The following is a 16,465-nucleotide window of genomic DNA, read 5'->3' as shown; positions in this document are numbered from 1 at the left end:
GGACTTGTTGAATTGCGGGCTAAGCGCCCATTCTAACGAGAGTTCACAGCCTTCGGGAGTGGGGATACCAGGCACTCCGCCCGGTAGTTCACTTCTAGATTGAGGATGAGCACCCTGTTGGGATGCGGAAGCCACGATCAGGAGAGTGAGGGGCTTGAGGGTGCTGTGCGGCTCGGCTGGGAGCCATGTCCTGCAGGGAGTGTGTGGCCCAGACAGCAACGACGGCGGAAGCCCTGACCCGCCGGAGTCCGCCGACAGACAGCGGTGCGGTGGCGGCGGCACCCGCCAGTGCCCGGAGCCGGGCGGGCCGCGACCTCAGCGCCCGCGCGTCTGCCGCTTGGGGCCCGAATTTCCGCCCTCCCAGGACTTGCGTCGGCTTCCCCTCGAGTCCCCCGAGGGCCGGGGCCAAGATGCTGCCTCCCGCGGAGGGCGGAAAGCGCGCAGCAAGCCCCACGTACGCTCTCACGGTTCGGGGCACGCGCAGGTTCGGGGATCGGGCTCGGGACAGCGGAGGACCCTCGTGCCACCCTCCCCCTACCCTATCCAGGACCCCCGCCCCGGTACCACTTCGCCCTCGCGAGCCGCCCTCTGGTCCGGCAGGGCGGGGCAGCCGTGGGGATCTATACAGAGGAGCGTCCGGGGACTGCGCGGGTGCCCCGCCCGGGCCCGGGGCGTTGGGACAGCGGCAGCGGGCTCCGCGGCGCGGGGACTACTTTCCGCGTCCTCTCGCGCCCCGCCCCTTGTCCTCGCGCGGCGGAACGCTCCGCGCTGCGCCGGTGGCGGCAGGATACAGCGGCTCCTGCGCGACTTATAAGAGCTCCTTGTGCGGCGCCATTTTAAGCCTCTCGGTCTGTAGCAGTCGCGTTAGACCGGCTGCGAGAGCGAAGAGCGAGGGGAGGCGGAGACGGAGGAACGTCCGTGAAGCAGCTCCAGTCCCCGCCGAGCCGCCACCGCAGGCCGAGGACGGTCGGACTACAGCGGCGGGAGGAGCCTGTTCCCCTGAGGTGCATGGGCGCTCCTTTCCTTACCCTTCTGGAGCTGCTCCCGCTCCCTCTTCGGAGCCAAACTTCGTCGCGGGCGCGCAGTCCCGGCGGTGGCTGAGAGCCGGGCCCGGCGCAGCCGGGAGGCCCGGAGTGGGGAGCGGGCTGGGGGCTCCGGGGAGGGGCCGCGCCCGGGGGCGGAGGGCGGTGGCCGGGCCCGGGTTCCGGTCGCGCTGCTCCTCGGGGGCCCTGGGGGCGCCGCTCGCGGCGAGGGGGCACCGCGCGCGCGTGGACGCGTCCAGGAGCTCCGACGGCCAGCGCGGGGGGCGGGGGTTTCCGTCGGGGGCTCCGGCCGCGGCCGAGTTTGGGGGAGGGACCCTGCGCCTCTAGATGCGCGGGGGCCAGAGTGGGGGGCGGGGTGGGGCTGGGGGACTCCGCCTTCCCATCGGGGAGTTGGGGTACGGGCGCCGGGCCTGGGACGCCACCCTAGGTCCCATCTGCCATGGGGATAAGGCCAGTGGACTTTCTCTCCAGATTTCCTGTTTCCTTCTTAAGGACGAATTGTTAAGAGCATTCTTGAGAGAAGTGTGTGTGTGTATGTGTGTGTGTGTGTTTGTGTGTTTAATGCCCTGCCTGTGTGAGTTTGGCACTGGCGCTTATTTAAATCGAAGCAACTTTAAACCTTAGAGGAACCAAAGTATTAGTGCAGACGGTGCGATGCGTCAGTAGGATGTGCACCTACAAAATCCTGGTCTTGGCACCTTCATTTTCTTGTGCAGGTGAGCGAAAGCGGCGGGCAGTGCCCTGGGTCGGTGGCGGTGGGTGTGGGACCCTCGTAAAAATGCGGGCTGGGGCGACCGGCGTGCTGCTGCTTATGGACGGAACCCCGGGGTTCAGCCTCTGACTGCTTCGGGAATTTGGTTCGTGGAAATTATTCACGTAGTTCTATGGCAGCTAAACATGATTTTAGAGCACGCTTGCTTTCAAACGGAGTGAATTTTCCCGTCGCTACGCAATTGGCCAAGTGAAATCGTAGCATTGCAACTTCTCTCGGTGTTTTGTCTGGGGAGAGGACGTGGAACAGACGCTTTGGAAGTTCAGCTCGCACAGCCCGCTCCCGAATCCGCTCCACTTGAAAGCGTTGGCAGTTGGGTCCAGTCGTTTCGTCCGTTTTCTGTTCCCTTTGGGAGGGCGCATTGTCTCATACTTTGTATCTTCCAGACATCTGTGGTCTCCCCTCCCCCCGAGTTTGTGCGCGGTGAATGGGGAGAGACCGGCCTGCTGGTATGCAGGGGTCAGCGAAAGGAAATCGAGGAGTGGTTTTAGTGAAATGGGAGCTTTGTGCGGTGAATAGTGGTGGCTTAGGCTAGGCATCAACTTGAAGAGACAGCTCTCCTTTGATAAAGGCTAGGCTGGTGTTTTTCGGATCGCTAAGTTATTAAGTATTTTGTCTGGAATTTAGGACACTTTCATTATTGTCGCTTGGTGAACATTCAGCGCCTTCAGATGCCTTCCTGTTAACTAGTCTTCCTTCTAGGAACTATTAGGCATAGCTTGACATACCGACGTAAATTAGTGACAAACACTTTGGAAGGTGTTCTTGTTTCTTTTAAGTCTGAGCTGAGGCTGCTGCTACATTTACTTTTACATTTACACCCACAAAATCTGCATTAAAAAAAAGTACCGTAAGTTTATCTGATAATATCCATTCACAAAATTTGACTGATTTGCGCCCAATATTCATTATTTTGACCTAGTCTCTTTGTTTTGAAGGCCGCATACAAGGACAAGGTCTTAAAGTGGCTGCAAAAGTAACTTGAAAAATTTGCAGGAGACTATTCTATAGAGTTAAAGGAATGTTGGGACTAAGTCTGAAGTCCTTCAGGGGAAAAGGAGAAACTGCAGCGGGAAGTTTAGCATAGCATGTAATTTAGAGTCCTTGCAGTCTCAGGCCTGAGGTGCTCCCAGAGGCCAGAACGGTCATTTTCAATAGCTTTCAGGAAAAGCCAAGTTTTAAGAAGTAAAGTGGCTAATAAAAAAATGAAGCTTTTAACAGTGTTCATGTGTCAGGAATCATCAAAAGTTTTATTTCTTTTGAACTGATTTTCTGACTGCTTCCTTTACCAAGATTATTACGGAGAAAAATGCATATTCCAATATTAAAACTTAAACTGTGAATCACACTTCCTACTGTTAACTAATAATGACTGGAATAAAAATTGTCTACGTAAACGAAGTTCTGTTTTCATAGTTTCTTTCTCCCCCTCAGGAAATTTCTCAAAGGTATTTTGAGATGTGTGTAGTACTTAGGAGAAAACTACGCAGAACTCATTTTTTTTGTCGTTGGGAGGGGTGGGAAGAGGAGTGTAAGTATTGTTGAAACTAGGAACGTGGACAATTCAAAAGTTTGAATGTCATTCCTTTGTAAGTTGTAAGTAGCAGTGAAAATAAAATTTCAGAAATGGACTATATTAAGTACCTTCAGCCAAGTGAATCTTGTGTTATTGAAAAGAAACAATACATCTGTCCAGTCATAGCATGAATTTGTTTCTCTTTCATCATTTGCTAATTGCTGATAATCAGTACCTGTAGAGGAACAGGAGGTGAATGCTGAGTTCGCGCGTGGACCTGGGCAGGCACCAGGCTTGACTGCCAGCTGAGGCCGAGGGGGCGGTTTTAGGGCAGGGCCCGCTCCTGAGAGAGTGTCTTGGTTACTCTTCGTGGTGCTGCGTGTCGTCTCGTTTTCGGTGTCCTTCTTAGTGGGAATATCAGTTTTGTTGAATAGCTTGACTGAAAACATTTTTATACCGTAAAAGTAAATAGTAAACCGAGTAGGAGCTAGAGCATGTAGCGATTGTCTCTTATTACCCTCATTGGGAGGATCCTGACTTGCAGAGTCAGTTCTCATTCTTTAAAAGACTGTTGTTTATGTAATACTGTTGTAATTATGAGTGTGATAGATAACTAGGCTAGTGAACTAAAATAAATATATTTAGTTTCCACAAAAAGAAAATAGGTGATTTGTGTTCACTGAAAATGAGTAGGCATTAACTTACATAGTTTTTCATCACTTAAACTCAGGAGAAAGTTCTTTATTTTCTTTGTTAACCTAAGAATGCTGCTTTTGTGTTTCCTGCAAGACTGAGCTTGACTTAGTTTGAAACTTAGATCCGGCTGTTGAGGCCTGACCCTGCTATCCTTGAAGTATGTACATAATTTGCTTTCTTTCTCCCGAAGGAAAAAGTGGCTTGTAAAAGAGGAGGTCAATCACGTTAGGAACCCTTTTTTAGAGTTTAACTACCTTTTTTGAATTTTTAGGTTGGGGGCATCTTTCCTTTGAAGAGACATTTCCCCATTTCCCAAGTCTCCCTCAACCTGAAGGCAGCAGAGGGTAGTGTCGGGGCCTGTTTGCATTGCCTGCTCTGGTCCTGTTGAGTGCCCTCCAGTGGATACAATGTAATGCTTGAGATGCTTCTCCCCCTAGTAAGTTTGTATAGAAAATACTCATGCCTAGTTCTGATGGGAAAGCATCAGTAAGAAACCTTTTGAATTCTAGAATAATTTATTCTTATCAATACTGCTAACTAAAAGGTTGGTTTGAGAAGATGTCTTCTTAAGCAGTATTTGCAGGAGGAAGGTCAAAGTAAAATTAGGGATTAAACTTTTATTTGTTACATTAAGTAGGCAATTCTTTTTAAATATACCATAATGACAAACCAAAAAACTCAGTACAATAATTTGAAAATAAAAGATTATAATGTTTAGTCATATTAATGAATTAAAGAAACATTCTCAGAAAAAGTTAATGAATGAGTTATCAGTTTGTCTAAAATCAGTTACGCAGTAAAATGAGTAAGTACTTAGCTTATTCATATTATTGAGGAATATGTCTGTTAGACTCTAGATGGAAACAGCTTGTTGAGTCAGTGTATGTGAATTCGAGAAGAAAATAACCTAGTCACTGTCGGGTCTCATTTGTAGAATCGTGGGCAGTGGTGCATTATACCAATATTTTGCCCTTTAAAGTTTTCAATAAAAATCTTCCTCCATGCCCATAAATTAAAGCTCCTGGCATTTCTATTAGTAGCATTATTTTTTTAAAAATCATTTCAAATTGAATTCTGATTAGTAACAGGAATTAAACCTTTTCTGAATTAGCTTTTTAGGTAGTCAAATGGTCATTTTATATGGGATATTCTCAGAACTTAGATTTTTTTTCTTTTTTCTTTTTCTTTTTTTCTTTTTTTTTTTTTTTTGCTTTGTCATAATGGGTGGTTGAAATGAAATTAAAAAGTTGACATGTCGAGCCCTGGCTGGCGTGGATCAGTTGCTTGGCATGTTGTACTATAAACCGAACATTTGCGAGTTTGATTCCCTGTTAGGGGAAGCAGCCGATAGATGTTTCTCGTTCTCTCTCTCCCCCCCTCCCTCTCCCTCCCCCTCCCTCTCTCTCCCCCCCTCCCCCATCTCCCTTTCTTTCTCTGAAAGCAATGGAAAAATGTCCTCTGGTGAGGATTTTAAAAAGGGGGGGGGCGACTGAGTGTGGAGGGAAAAATGATAGTATTACTACTCTCTTACGCTCTTGGAATTTAACATAATTTTGTGGAGACTTTGATAATGATCTTTAAGGAATATACTGTTATATCTTTTTAACAGAAGGCAAGAATGTCTCAACTGTTTTATGTAAATGGTTATTTTGGAATGGATTGTGTTCTTTCATAAAGGATCATATTTGAGAAATGTCCAGGTTGATTGCAGCATTCACTGTCTCTGAGTCAAATAGCTTGTTTTAATTTTCCAAGATTTTTATGAGATGAAAGAAAAAAGTTGAATGCTCTTTTTAAAATTAGATACATAAAGCTTATTGAAAATACTCTATCTATTAGGGACTTTGGCAATTGTCTACTTCATTAACATAGCATAAACAACTTCACACTGGAGGTAAGGAGCTAAAGTCAGGTCGCTGTCACAAACCCTACCGGTGAGGTTCAGTGGGGCAGTCTCCCCAGTGCCCCCAGGGCCGGGCCCGCGGGGTGGGGGGGTGCCCGGGGCTCCGGACGACAGCAGATCAGAGGCACACGTTCCACCCAAGCACCCAGTCTTCTGCAGCTCCCACCGCTGTCTGGAAATACAGTCCATGGTGCCACATGATCGGAAGTTTTTTCCTCTAAGAGAAGCAGGAAATCCAGATTGATGGGCATCACTGGATTTACGCATGTTGGTGAATGAAATTCACATTTTAAGATACTATTCAGCACACATTAAATAACACTTATTGAAAGAATACGGCCACTGAGTAACATCTGCAGTAATCCCATTTGGAGAACATTTTGTAATGATGTTTCTAATAAATGACAGGATAATATTCTGTGGATTTTATAACATAGCAAATAAGATTTTTAATATTAGGTTCATGTTAAAGCATTTGGAAAATGCCTTGTATCAATTGACTACAGATTAGGAACTTAAAAGCAGGTTCATATTATTAATGTCTTTGTGAAACCTGGGAAACCCACATTTTCAAGTTTAGAAATTCAGATGATTTGGATGCAGAAAAGGAGAAGTAACAACGTGTTCATTCCTTGATTATCTTAAGTGTAGCTTTTTTTACAGTGTATTTTTTTTAAAATGGTCTCAAACTTAATTTGAGAAGGCACTTAAAATAATTGGACAAATTCTGGCTGTGTATACACAATCATGTCAGCCTGAAATTTTATTGACGCTTTTAAATCAGGTCCTGGTGTTCAGCTGAAATCTGCATTTCTAAGATAAACTAGACTAGATTATCAGACTAGATCCAAAATTTAAAAGCAAAGTTCAGATAATGAAAAAGTAATTGCATATAAGTTTTACTTACATTGATGGCATACTGTTCTCTGGTCAGAATAAATTTATTTTCATTAAATCTTTTGCTGCTGGGGCAAAGTTTTTCATTTGCAGAGTTTGAAAAGTTGGATGTTTAGTCTTCAGACAACATGTTTAAATGGCAAACTGTGACTGAAAATGCAAACCCTAATAGGCCAGCACTGGTTTTAGGAAGCATCATCTGAAACTCGAGCTGCAGGCCGCAGTCCTCTCTGTATGGTGCGGCATAGAATACAAGCAAAGCTGACTATTGGGCTTTTCACAAAACATTTGTCCCAGGGCGCTCACCCCCTCGCCTGTCAGAGTCCCCGTGTAACGTTACAGAACCACGGTAAGGTTTCTCTTGTAATATTCAAGAAAATTCCTGCCTCTGATTTCTTTTGAACTTGTTGAAGAGTTTGAAAAGTGTGAACAGCTGGATGATGCCGGGGTGAAACTGCTTCCTAACACGACCACTTTTCTCTCCTGTTTATTTCTGTCTTAACTTCTTCACTAAATATTTTCATGGTTTTACTTGTGATTTCATAATTAACATGTTGCTGGACTGATATTTTCCTTTTGACTGATTTGTAGCAGGCATGTTAAGCAATTAGTTAAAAAACTCAGAATGGGGGAGATGATATTATTAACCTGTTTAAGCTCTTTCAAGTTTGTTAGTCCTCATAGCAGACAAACCATATTTATAATTGATAAATCTTATCTTAAATGCTGATGGCTGCTCTGGCTGGGAAGTCAATGATGTGCAAAAGCTGAAGGGTTAGTTTGATAAACTTCTTTTAATAGGATTTTATTATAGCTGAAATAAATGTGATATATATGTACATGTATACACACACTTTATTGTACGTTATCCGTATAAAAATGTGAGAAGTTAGGTTTACTACAAAATTTGTTGGGAATGCAATTTGAAGATGATCTTAAATGATTGTAGTGATTTACTGCTCAAAGGGATGGTGGTTATAAGCTGCCTCCCTTCCCCCTTTCAAGTATAATTAAGTGGTTTGGGGGTAAGGGTATGGGGTGAGCCCATCTTTGAAGTTTTCCATACCCTAGAGGGGGGGAGCAGGGCTTTCTTGGAAATATTTTTCAATCCAAGTAAGTGTGGCGGTTTCCAAGTGGAGTTTTCATCCTGTGTAGAAAGTACTAAGGGGACACTTGAATTCTTTTTTGAGTTACTGCAAGAATGTAGCAATTTCAAATTATACCTCATAGTTCATTTAGATACAGGAGTAGACAATATATAGGAAACATATTATGCTGACCAACTCTATAGATAGATTCATAAATTTAGCTTGCTTTCTGGCATGTTGCTTAATTTTAAAGTTTTAGTTTTTAAGTTCAACTATATAATCTGGTAGTTGTCCTCTGTAGGTCACTGTATTTCTTGTCTTAATTCCACTTATCTTTCCTGGATACTGAATCAGAGTGTGAGCCATTCTACTCCCCACAGGAGAGATCCCAGGCCAGAAATTTTAAAGGACTAGAAGTCTGAATTCCAGAAGCCCGGGGACACTCAGGACATAGAGTAATGATAGTTAAAATGGGAATGGAAGCTGGATAATAGTAAAATTGGTTTCTTTGGGTTTTTCTGTAAGGGTTTTTTGGGGGTGGTTTGTTTTTTTTTTTTTTTTTTGTAAGAATACTTAATCATCACGCTTGAGGAGTGCCCTGACTAAATGCTAAAGGACCTCAGATTTTCTGCTGTTGGCTGCTATATCCCAGATCTTATTACAGTTTTTCAGAAAGCTCTAAGAAAGACTTTAACTTTCCCTTCGCTTCTGGAGCTAGTCCCCTTTACCCAATCAGAAGCTATGCAGTAATACTACTTCACCTTCTTCTCCTTAACCTGCCTTGAAGGTCCATCTTTCCAAATGGAGAAAGTATTATATTCTGGTCAGAGGCCAGTCCTGATGCATGTGCTTTCAAGGCCTTTGTTCGTCTAGTTACAGCTTGCTCTTCTGTCTTTTCCTTACCCTCCAAACCCTAATCTCCATTGCTTTTTTGGTGTCCCTCTCCCACCTTTTATCTTCTGAAATCCATTTGCTGTGCCTTCTAGAATGCGTAGTTGTCAGCAGATCCCTTTTATTCTGGTCTGCTCTGGGAATGTTTCATTCTTTTACTTGCTCCAACTATAACTTAGCTGCTGCTTCTCTAATAATGCCACTTCCCTTGCAGCTCTCTCAAGTGGTAAACGTTTTCCCTTCTCACACATCTTTTTCTGCAGAAGCAAGAGGTAGAGTGTCGTTTTTGTTTTTCATTGTCACTTCTTGACCATTCTTTTCCAGAATTTAAAGCTTTGACTCTTTGCCATCTAATGATCCCACCCACTCCCCCTCTGTATTTTAATCATCTACCGACTTCCGTGGGTCATTCCCTGCCTTCCGTGAACACTTACTAGCTCCTAGCTTCACTGTCTTATTGTTGTCATAATTCTCTGTGACATCAGTGTCCAAGGAGAGCAGCATCACTCAAAAGGTCATCGGCCTGTGAACTCTTTGTTACAAGTATGAATTGCTATAAGGAATTTGTGCCAGAATTTAAAACACCTATATCACTAAGTTCATTGTTTAGTTCATCTTAGTAGTAGCAGCAGCAGCAGCAAGACTTTCTTTGATGAAGGAAGCAGTATGTCAATTTATAATGTGGCACAAGCTCATTAGGTCATTATAACCTCACACTTTGAATAACATTACTATAAAGGATGCTTCCACTATTCTGGCCTCTTAAGTCCTTGGTTTCTTTTCCAGTGATCTTACTTTTCAGTCTTAATTCAGCTGTACATTCCCGCTGTCATACCCTAGAACACCTTATCTTTGACCGGTAACCACTCCTCCTTCCCAGTGTCGTTTCAAGTGCCCCGTGCCCCGGTCTTCCAGTCAGCACTTCAGTTCCGACAGCCCGTCGTCCCCACTGAAAACTACAGTCTGTCTGTGTAGCCATCGAAGGTTTTCAGTCTCCCTCACCCTCGTTTCAACCCAGCTGAAATTTCATGTTGAATCATAATCACTTTCTTACATACACTCCCAACAACCTTGTCCCTCCTTGGCCTCAGGCCCAGTGGTCCCGGGGGTATTCGTTTACCCTCCTTTATGTTTATACTTTTTCCTGTTTCCTCAAACCTTCCAGCACCACCCAGTGCCACTGCTTTCTATTTCACTAAGCAGATTGAATAATTGGAGGAATTCCTGCCGCCTCCTATCTGACTGTGTCCTTCATCTCTGCCCATGTCACTCTCCTCAGGAATGAAGTGTGTTTCAAGATAAGGACAACCAGTTGATTTGTACACTGGATCCCATTCTCCTTTGCACTCAAGAATATTCTCTCATTCTTTCTTTTCTCGTATCATTGGCTTTTCCTTTTCTACTGGCTTTTCCTATGAGCATACAAATATGATGCCATTCATCCCATGTTTAAAACAACCCTTCTTCCTGTCTGCCTTTTCACCCAGCATCCCAGTCTGCTCTCTTCACAAAAACCTTAAAACAGTTGCTTATTACGCACTTTCCTCTTTCTGTTGAACCCCTATCAGCAATCACTTGTTAGAAATTTCTAGTTACTATCTCACTTAACCTGTTAGAGTAGCATTTGACACAGTTGCTTAAAATATTTTTTACTTGGTTTCTAGGTCACCATGACTATTAGTGGGTTTTCTTCCTACCTCTCTGACATTTTCTTCTTAGTCGTCTTTGCTGTCTGACATCCTTCTCCCTGACCTCTTTGTTGAAGCGGCTGGAAGTTTAGTCCTTGGACCTCTCCTTTTCCATCGTCTAAATACACTGTAGTCTCCTAGCTTGAGACATCACTTATTTACTTGCCGACGACTTCCAAATGTATGTCCTTAGCCAGGATTTCTCCCCTGAACTGTAGGTCCTAATATCCAACTATTTTTCCAACAGTTTGGATGTCTAAGAAGCACTTCAAATATAATATGTCTAAAACTGAATTCCCAGTGTCCCCTAAAAGTGCTTCTCTTAGTCTTCCCTAAGAGACTGTAACGGATACGACCCTGTATTTCCAGTTACTCAAACCTTGCTGTTCTTGATCCATCTTTTTCTTACACCCTATATCCAAACCCTGCGTATAAATTGTGTCTGCTTTCCCTTTAAAATGTTTGAAATCTTAATGCCATCTTAATTTTTTGCCAAGATCGCTGCAAAGGCTTTCTAACTGGTCTTCTGCTGACAACTTTGTTCCCCTTAAAGGTAGCCAGAGCCATCCTTTTAGAACAATAGGTCATGTAACTTTTCTGTTCAAAAACGTCCACGGGCTCACCGTCTCATTTAGTGAAAGCACAGACTCCTGTGTGTTCAGACCACTCTTTATTCATTCCCTATTACTTTTCTCCTCTAACTCCTCTCTATCCATGCTGGCCATTTCTTTTTTTCCTCCAAATGGTCAAGCATACTCCCTAGGTACTATGACTCAGTCCCTCACCTCCTTCAGGCTTTTCTTTACCATCCTGTCTAAAATCGTACTTTCACCAACTTCCTATCTCCTTTCTTGCTTTATGTTTTCCCTTAACACGATAGATATTTTACTTTTTTTTTTTCCTCTTAACCTCCTAGAATGTAAGCTCAAGGAAGACAGAGATTTTTGTCTGTTTGCTTCACTGCTTTCTACCCCATTCCTAAAATCATGGTATCTAGTAGCTGATAGAGTAAATGTGTGTTGTGGATCATGCCCAATAATACACAAATATATTCCAGACCTTAGCAGAGGTGGTTTCTTTTTGTCATTTATGACCCATGTCACATAATGACGTCCACTGAGATTGTCCCTGTTCACCCATTTTACTCTACTATTCTTTTACTTGGCTTTTCCTGAGCACCTAATCATACTGTGAAACAATATTTGTTTACTTGCTTCTGCTGCTCTCCTGTCTTCGACTTGTCATGATTGTATCCTTGGTACCCAGAAAAGTGCCTGTAAGTTATAGGTGCTCAGTAAAGGTTTGTTGAATGGGTACAACTGGACCACCTTTGTGTTCCTCCAGTTAACGCACCATTCATTTCTCTGTTCCCATTGTCGCTTGGAAAGGGTAACCTATGGACATGGTTGCCCTGCTTTTTTTTAAAAACACAAATGGGATTTTGTGATTCCCCTGCTTAGAACTTTTCACGGGCTTCCAGTGGCGTTTGAGATTAAAAATGCAGTCCGTACCGAAGGCTTGAGGAGCCGCACAGGCTCTGGCCACTTTCCCTCTCATCTTATTTGCCTTCAGCCTTTTCCACTGTAATGGAATCACTCTGTCTCAAGTTTTAGTTGTTAAAAGATGATCAGGTCTTTCATGACTCTGGGCTTTTGCACATGTTATCTCGTTTCTGGAATGTTCCTGCTCTGTTCATTACACGCTGGCTCTTTTGCATCTTTCTTCAGGTCTCAGTTTGAGTGTTACTGACCTCAAGAAGCCTGTGCCCCCCGCAAGCTCCCCAAGACCTTCCACTTGTGTCAGCCGACTCCCTCCTCCCATTCGTAACTTAGTCATGCACTTGCTGCTCTTTGTAATTGTTTATTCAATTGCCTGTCTCTTTACCAAGAATAACCACTGTATCCCCAGAATCCATTATACCTTCTGGCCCGTGGCAGTTGCATAAAAATTTGTTGAATAAGAGAGAAACGTCAACGTGAGGGAGAAACATCTATCAGTTGCCTCTTGTACATGCCCTGACTGGTGATCAAACCCGCAACGTAGGTGTGTGCCCTGGCTGAGCCTGGCTGAACCGTGAGCCTTTTGGCGTATGGGACAACACTGCAACCAACTGAACCACCCGGCCAGAGCAAGAAAGATTTTTAAAGGCATGTACACAGAATGGTCCCTGTTATCTGCAGTTTTGCTTTCCACAGTCTCAGTTACCCGCAGTCACCTGGGGTCCAAAAATATTAAATGGGAAATTCTAAAAGTAAGAAATTCAGAAGTTTTAGATTGCACCCCCTTCTGGAGCAGTGTGATGTGCTCTTGCGTTGTCCTGCTCCGTCCTGCCTGCGACGTGAATCACCCCTTTGTCCCGCGTATCCACTGCGTATACCCTGCCGGCCTGTTAGCCGTAGCCTCGCAGCCCTCTCGCTGACCGGGCTGTCACGGCACCGCAGCGCTTGTGCTCAGGTGAAGCCTGCCTTATTTCACGGCGGTCCCCGTGCACAAGACTAGCAGTGCTGCCGAAGAGAAACCGTGGAGCGATTCCTTCAAGTGTAAAAAGGGGAAAGTTCTCGACTTAATGAGGAAAGAAAAAAATTGTATGCTGAGGTTGCTGATATCTATGGTGAGAACAAATCTTATGTGTATGAAATTGTGAAAAAGGAAAAATAAACTTGTGTTGGTTTTGCTGCATCTCAAACGGCAAAAGTTATGGCCACAGTGAGCGGTAAGTGCCTAGTTAAAACGGAAAAAGCATTAAATTTGCAGGTGGCAAACGTGAACAGAAGAGGTGTTCCAGTTGATGGTGACTTGGGCCAGAAAGCATTGAGCTCACACAAAAACTTCAGCAGAGGATCCCCTGAAATGAATGGTGCCAAGCCATGAATAGGTTTTGAACCGAGAAATATAAAAATTACTGGAAAGGCTGAGTCTACTGATGAAGAAGCTGCTGCCATATTTCCGGCAGAGTTAAAGAAGTGGATTAAGATTTAGTAACACTCTATGGTTTCAAGTATCCACTAGCGGGTCTTGGAATTTATCCCCCACAGATAAGGAGGGACTATGTATTGAGGCCAAAATCTGGTTTAGCACATTCCCGGTTTTAATAGGCCTGGCATTTTTCCCAAGTACATGGTCTTGATGTGGCTTTCATACACCATTTGTTCCAGTTTTGTTTTTCCAAAAACCTGTTTTTGCAGGTACTATAGAAAAAAGAAAAGTGTGTGACCTCTCTTAGTAACCTATCAACCCACTTAAAAACCCATTCTGTTACTGGTTTTTGCATTTAGGTTTAATGTACTTAATTAAAATGTAAATTAACTTGCCTTTAGTTTGTTCTCAGTGAAAGTATGTAATAAATAGATGAGGGTATTGGCCAACTATTGCTCACCACCTGTTTTGTGTGGCCTGAGAACTAAGACTGGTTTTGACATTTTTTAATGGCTGATAAAATATCAAAGGAAGGATAATATCTCATGACACATGAAATTATATGAAATTTAAATTTGCAATTTCAACAAATAAAATTTTATTGGTGCGCATATTGTCTGTGGCTGCATTTGTACTGTAATAATAGCAGAGTTGAGGAGTTGGAACAGAGCATGTGGCTTACAAAACCTAAAATACCATCTGGCTCTCTACAGAAACTTTGCTGACCTATGTTCTAGATGAGACACTTTCTTCCTTAGTAAATCTTTCGTGTTCCTAAAGGCACTAAAAAAGTCTCCTAGGTTATATATAATTGTTGTTGGCTATCTAAGACCCTAGTATGTTTTATCTGTTCTCCTGTCTAGTTTTTGAACATTCTTCTTACTGGCATACTCAGTCTCTCAAATGCACGAGAGCTTGGTGTGTGGCCAGGACCTAGGAAACAGTGAGGAACTAAAGGTGTAGTCCCAGCCATCACCGAGTTCACTCATTGAGCTTTAAAAAAAATAACATGAGTCCCTCCCAGTAATCCTACCTATAGCCTGAGCCTAGAGATTAACATCTAGAAACTTCCTTGAAATAAAGTACATTTTCTTAGCATAATATACTCATGTTTGAAAATTTTGCATCTCTTGTCTGTAGTAGTGCTATATCTAAATAGGCCCAGAGTCAAAGTATGGAGAGTAGGGATTCAGTCTTAGTAATACACATATATGTTTGTGGGGTATTTTTTCTTTTTTTTACTGTGGTCACTGTTCAGCGAAGGTAGTTCTTCAGTAGTACACGTAATAACTTTTATTTCAAACCTTTCTCTTGGATTTATCTGCAACATTGACTATTAAATATTAATGGTCTATAACTTTGGGGGATATATGATTTGATTATAAGGGCAGATGGCTCATTTAATTAGAGTATCATCCTGATATGCCAAGGCTGCAGGTTCCATGCCCGGTCAGGAGTCAACGAATGACTCTATAGATGAGTAGAACAACAAATTGCTGTTGTCTCCCTTTCTCTCACAATGTATTACAAAAAAACGAAAAAGAAAAAAAATTTTTTAAATGGGCACATGGCTGAACTAAACAGACCACGATTTAAATTTTAAGTGAGCAGTTTACTAGCCATATTTTTATACACACACACACACACACACACACTCTCTCTCTCTCTCTCTCTCTCTCTCTCACTCACACACACACACACACACACACACACACACTTTTATATTAACTGTTGCTAGTCAGTTTTTTCATTTGATAATTTGGGAAATTATCAACAGGGGAAGATTCAGTGAGATAACATACTAGGCTCAGAACTAAAGTTGCTAGGCATTTAGTTATGCCAGCTTGTTAAGCATGTCAAGGGCAAAATTAGATGTTTACCTGATAATAAAAGGCAACATGCTAAAATTATGCTGTAAAAGGTACTATTTAAAACAATATAAGTGATTTAATCAGAAGTCTGGTATTTGTGATGCAGCTAACTTTTAGGAGAAATACACTGACATTTGTCTAAATGGAAAAATTGAAATGTTTGATTTCCTTTTAGAAAACACTGCTTATTTTTTCAAAGAATGTCTTTTTTTTTTTTTTAAAGCAATTTGTTTTGCCTTGAGGTATTAATCCTTGGATGAATAAGTTTCCACATTTCTTTTGCATGAAGTCCATTTTATAGGCCACTTAGCTATTATGCTTAGAAACATTCCTTAGTGCTGCCTGTCAGTGTTTGTCTAACATATAGTGGGGCTAAATGATTTAAGATATTTCCTTGGACAAGTATTTCTAGTTTCTAATATATTATTTCTGTCCATTTGGTTCTGTAAATGTATGCAGAAAATACACCAATCTTTTGCATATTAAGTATATGTTGACTATTTTTTCATTGTGTCATTTTTCATTGTTTTAATGGCTACATAGTAATCCAGTGCTCCTGCTCACCAGGATGATTTACAGTAGCCTCCTGACTGTTCTTCCTGTTCTGCTTTTGTCCCTCCTGGTCTTTTTTCCTCCCCATATGGATGGTAGAGTGAACTTTAAAAAGCCTGCGTCATAGGCCATGGTGTTCCAGCGGCTTCCCAGTGCTCTTTGGATTTTACTTTACTTTCTTACGGATCTGGTCCCCAGCTCTCTCCATGGTTCCCTAATTTCTAGTTACACTGGTAACATTTTAGTACCTTTCCCAAATAGCTCATTCCTTCCTCTGCACTTGTTCTCTGCATGGAATGTTCTGCCCCTTCTCTACCTGGCCGGTCCCTCGTCCTCTGCTCAGATGTCACGCCCTCCCTTGTTACTCCCCAGTCGCCCTGTTCTCCCCTTGTTTATTTTCTTCATAGCAGTTCTCCTTAAATTGTCTTGTTTTCATCGCCTAACTTTCTAACGGTAGAATGCAGGCTTTACTAGATGTATGACCTTGATTCTCTGACTCTCTTATTCACTGTTACTGCAATGCTAGTAACAAAAGATGCTTAAATCTAGTATGATTATATATTCTACTAAATGGATCCGTTGATAAGCATTTGGGTAATTTCCAGATTTTTCTCTATGAATGCATTACTGTG

The 16,465-nt window shown here is 42.9% G+C and overlaps 1 protein-coding gene across 2 annotated transcripts in view; it reads left to right on the top strand.

The window, feature by feature from the left end:
* Positions 1–789: 789 nt before the first annotated feature.
* Positions 790–16,465, top strand: part of CTNNB1 (catenin beta 1) — a 37,054-nt gene continuing 21,378 nt past the window's right edge. For both annotated transcript variants that reach the window (XM_054595381.1, XM_054595382.1), the window contains exon 1: positions 790–1,004. The gene's annotated coding sequence lies outside the window, so the exon portion shown is untranslated. The remainder of the gene's footprint in view (positions 1,005–16,465) is intronic.

The sequence above is a fragment of the Pteronotus mesoamericanus genome, unplaced genomic scaffold (assembly GCF_021234165.1).
Source record: "Pteronotus mesoamericanus isolate MK-2021 breed Mesoamerican mustached bat unplaced genomic scaffold, CSHL_Meso_final scaffold_54, whole genome shotgun sequence".
Taxonomy (NCBI): Eukaryota; Metazoa; Chordata; class Mammalia; order Chiroptera; family Mormoopidae; genus Pteronotus; species Pteronotus mesoamericanus.
Note: the sequence above shows the minus strand (reverse complement) of the source record. Positions and strands in the feature narration are given on the sequence as shown.